Below are 5,075 nucleotides of genomic sequence, written 5' to 3' on the forward strand. Positions count from 1 at the left end.
GTATTAAGAACTTGCCAGGATCTTGTTTCTTTTGAGGTAGAGTTCTCTGAATCCAAGTATCTAGTTCACTAATGAGCAAGGGAGGTTCACTTTCCCAAGTCTCATTACCAAACAGCTTGGCATTCAGCTTCATGATAGCTCCTAAATATAGAGCAGCTTGCTCTCCAATCACATCTTCATTCTCTTCAGAGGATGAATATTCTTCAGAGCTCATGAATGGCAGAAGGAGATTTAAAGGAATCTCTATGGTCTCTAGATGAGCCTCAGATTCTTCAGGATCCTTAATAGGAAACTCCTTCTTGCTTGAGGAACGTCCCAGGAGGTCTTCCTCACTGGGATTTTCGTCTTCCTCCTCCTTGGTGCATTCGGCCACTTTGATTAAATCAATGGCCTTGCACTCTCCTTTTGGATTTTCTTCTGTATTACTTGGGAGAGTACTGGGAGGAGTGTCAATGACTTTCTTACTCAGCTGGCCCACTTGTGCCTCCAGATTTCTAATGGAGGATCTTGTTTCATTCATGAAACGGAAAGTGGCCTTTGACAGATCAGAGACTATATTGGCTAAATTAGAATTATTTTGTTCAGAGTTCTCTGTCTGTTGCTGAGAAGATGATGGATATGGCTTACTATTATTCAGCCTGTTGCGTCCACCATTGTTAAAACCTTGTTGAGGTTTTTGTTGATCCTTCCATGAGAAATTTGGATGATTTCTCCATGATGAGTTATAGGTGTTTCCATAAGGTTCACCCATGTAATTAACCTCTGCCATGGCAGGGTTCTCAGGATCATAAGCTTCTTCAAAAGCTGCCTCTCTAGTACTGTTGGATGCATGTTGCAATCCATTCAGATTTTGAGAGATCATGTTGACCTGTTGAGTCAACACTTTGTTCTGAGCCAATATGGCATTCAGAGCATCAATTTCAAGAACTCCTTTCTTCTGAGGTACCCCATTGTTCACGGAATTCCTCTCAGAAGTATACATAAACTGGTTGTTTGCAACCATGTCAATGAGTTCTTGAGCCTCTCCAGGCGTTTTCTTCAGGTGAATAGATCCACCTGCAGAATGGTCCAATGACATTTTCGAAAATTCAGAGAGACCATAATAGAATATATCTAATATGGTCCATTCTGAAAACATGTCAGATGGACATCTCTTAGTCAGCTGCTTGTATCTTTCCCAAGCTTCATAGAGGGATTCACCATCTTTTTGTTTGAAGGTTTGAACATCCACTCTCAGCTTGCTCAACTTTTGAGGAGGAAAGAACTTATCCAAGAATGCAGTGACAAGCTTATCCCATGAGTCCAGGCTATCCTTGGGTTGTGAATCCAACCATACTCTAGCTCTGTCTCTTACAGCAAAAGGGAAAAGCATGAGTCTGTAGACTTCAGGATTAACTCCATTTGTCTTTACAGTGTCACAGATCTGCAAGAACTCAGTTAAAAACTGATAAGGATCTTCAGATGGAAGTCCATAAAACTTGCAGTTTTGTTGCATTAAAGCAACTAGTGAGGCTTAAGCTCAAAGTTATTGGCTCCAATGGCAATGGAGATGCTTCTTCCATCAAACTTGGATGTTGGCTTTGTGAAGTCACCAAGCATTCTCCTTGCATTATTATTATTATTTTCGGCCATCACCTCTTGTTCTAATGTTTCTGAAAGGTTGTTTCTGGATTGTTGTAATTTAGCTTCTTTTAATTTTCTCTTCAGAGTCCTTTCAGGTTCTGGATCAATTTCAACAAGAGTGCCTTTATCCCTGTTCCTGCTCATATGAAAGAGAAGAAAACAGGAAAAGAAGAGGAATCCTCTATGTCACAGTATAGAGATTCCTTTATGTTAGTAGAAAAAGAAAGGGGGTAGAAGAATGAAGAATGGATTCGGTTTTTGGATGAAGAGAGGTGAGAGAAGTGTTAGTAATTAAATAATTAAATAGAATAAGACAAGAGAAGGGAATTTTCGAAATTAATTTTTGAAAAAGAAGTTAGTAATTTTTGAAAATTAGAGATAAGTTGTAATTAAAATTAAAACATGAAACAATTAATTAATTAAAAAGAACTTTTGAAAAAGAGAGAGATATTTTCGAAAATAGAAGAGGAAAAGTAGTTAGGTGGTTTTGAAAAAGATAAGAAACAACAACAAGTTAGTTAGTTGATTGAAAAATATTTGAAATCAAAATTGAAAAAGATAAGAAGATAAGAAGTTAGATAAGATATTTTTGAAATCAAATTTTGAAAAAGATAAAATTTTGAAAAAGATAAGATAAAAAATAAAAAGATTTTTAAGAAAAAGATATTTTGAAAAAGATTTAATTTTTAAAATTACTTAGCTAACAAGAAACTACAAGATAAGATTCTAGAACTTAAAGATTGAACCTTTCTTAACAAGAAAGTAACAAACTTCAAATTTTTGAACCAATCACATTAATTGTTAGCTAATTTTCGAAAATTACATATAAAGATAAGAAAAAGATTTTGAAAATATTTTGAAAAAGATTTTTGAAATTTTCGAAGAAAAAAAAATAAAAAATTGAAAAAGATATGATTTTTGAAAAAGATTTTGAAAAGATAAGATTTTTAAAATTTGAAATTTTGACTTGACTTGTAAGAAACAACTTATTTTGAAAATTTTTGACCAAGTCAACCCAAAATTTCGAAAATTTGGAAAAAAATAAGGAAAAGATATTTTTTTTATTTTTGAATTTTTAAAGAAAAACACAAAAATGACCCAAAACATGAAAATTTTGGATCAAGACACAAGATGCATGCAAGAATGCTATGAATGTCAAGATGAACACCAAGAACACTTTGAAGATCATGATGAACATCAAGAACATAATTTTGAAAAATTTTTGATGCAAAGAAAACATGCAAGACACCAAACTTAGAAATCTTTAATGCATGGAAAATATGAATGCAAAGATGCACATGAAAAACAACAAAAGACACAAAACAAGAAATCATCAAGATCAAACAAGAAGACTTGTCAAGAACAACTTGAAGATCATGAAGAACACTATGAATGCATGAGATTTTCGAAAAAAATGCAAGAAAAATTTTAAAAGCATGCAATTGACACCAAACTTAAAAATTAACACAAGACTCAAACAAGAAACACAAAATATTTTTGATTTTTATGATTTTCTAATTTTTTTGTATTTTTATTATTTTTTTTTCGAAAATATTTTTGGAAAAATGAAAAATAAAAGAAAAATTTTGAAAAAGATTTTTGAAAAGAAAATTACCTAATCTGAGCAACAAGATGAACCGTCAGTTGTCCATACTCGAACAATCCCCGGCAACGGCGCCAAAAACTTGGTGGACGAAATTGTGATTCTTATTCATTGTAATTGGATTTTAGAAATTGGCAGGGGCAGCAGCTGAATTCACAACTCCGTTCAACTAACCAGCAAGTGTACTGGGTCGTCCAAGTAATAACCTTACGTGAGTAAGGGTCGAATCCACAGAGATTGTTGGTATGAAGCAAGCTATGGTCACCTTGCAAATCTCAGTTAGGGAGATTAAAGAGTAATTGTGATTATTGGATTGTAAATAAAAGGGATAGAATACTTATGTAGATTCATTGGTAGGAATTTCAGATAAGCGGAATGGAGATGCTGTAGAGCTCACGGACGCCTGCTTTCCTATTCCTTCTACTCAATCCTTCTTACTCCTTTCCATGGCAAGCTTTGTATAGGGGTTCACCATCAGCTGTGGCTACTTTCTTCCTCTCGGGGAAATATCCTATGCGGCTGTCACTCGCACAGCTAACCAGTCTGGAGGCATCACCCATGGCTGATAGCTACATCCCATCCTCGCAGTGAAAGCTAATGCTCACGCACTCTGTCACAGTACGGCCAATCACCGGTTGGTTCCCTCCCCTACTGGAATAGAATCCCTCTTTTGCGTCTGTCACTAACGCCCAGCAGGTTACAGGTTTGAAGCACGTCACAGTCATTCATGAACGGAATCCTACTCGGAATACCACAGACAAGGTGAGACTTTCCGGATTCCCAGGATCCTACTCGGAACACCACAGACAAGGTTGGACTTTCCGGATCCAGATAAATGCCGCCATCTATCTAGCTTATACCACGAAGATTCTGTTGGGGAATCTAAGAGATACACATTCAAGCCTTGTTGCATGTAGAACGAAGGTGGTTGTCAATCACGCGCGTTCATCAGTGAGAATAGTGATGAGGGTTATCTAACTCATCACATTCATCATGTTCTTGGGTACGAATGAATATCTTGGAATAAGAATAAAAGAGGAATTGAATAAAAGAAAATAGAACTTCATTAATCTTTGAGGTACAGCAGAGCTCCACACCCTTAATCTATGGTGTGCAGAAACTCCACCGTTGAAAATACATAAGCAAAGGGTTCAAGCATGGCCGAATGGCCAGCCCCCTAAACGTGATCAATGATCTCCTAAGATGAAGAATAAAATAAAACTCAGATCAAAGATGAGACCAAAGATGTCTAATACAATAGTAAGAGGTCCTATATATACTAGACTAGCTACTAGGGTTTACATGAGTAAGTAATTGATGCATAAATCCACTTCCGGGGCCCACTTGGTGTGTGCTTGGGCTGAGCTTGATCAATCCACGTGTAGAGGCATTTCTTGGCGTCAAACTTCAGGTTATGACGTGTTTTGGGCGTTTAACTCCGGATCATGACGTTTTTCTGGCGTTTTACTCCAGACAGCAGCATGAACTTGGCGTTTAACGCCAAGTTACGTCGTCATTCTTCGAATAAAGTATGGACTATTATATATTGCTGGAAAGCCCTGGATGTCTACTTTCCAACGCCGTTGAGAGCGCGCCATTTGGAGTTCTGTAGCTCCAGAAAATCCATTTCGAGTGCAGGGAGGTCAGAATCCAACAGCATCAGTAGTCCTTTTGTCAGCCTTTTTCAGAGTTTTGCTCAAATCCCTCAATTTCAGTCAGAATTTACCTGAAATCACAGAAAAACACACAAACTCATAGTAAAGTCCAGAAATGTGAATTTAACATAAAAACTAAGGAAAACATCCCTAAAAGTAGCTTAAACTTACTAAAAACTATATAAAAACAATGC

This window comes from Arachis stenosperma, chromosome 4 (genome assembly GCF_014773155.1).
Source record: "Arachis stenosperma cultivar V10309 chromosome 4, arast.V10309.gnm1.PFL2, whole genome shotgun sequence".
Taxonomy (NCBI): Eukaryota; Viridiplantae; Streptophyta; class Magnoliopsida; order Fabales; family Fabaceae; genus Arachis; species Arachis stenosperma.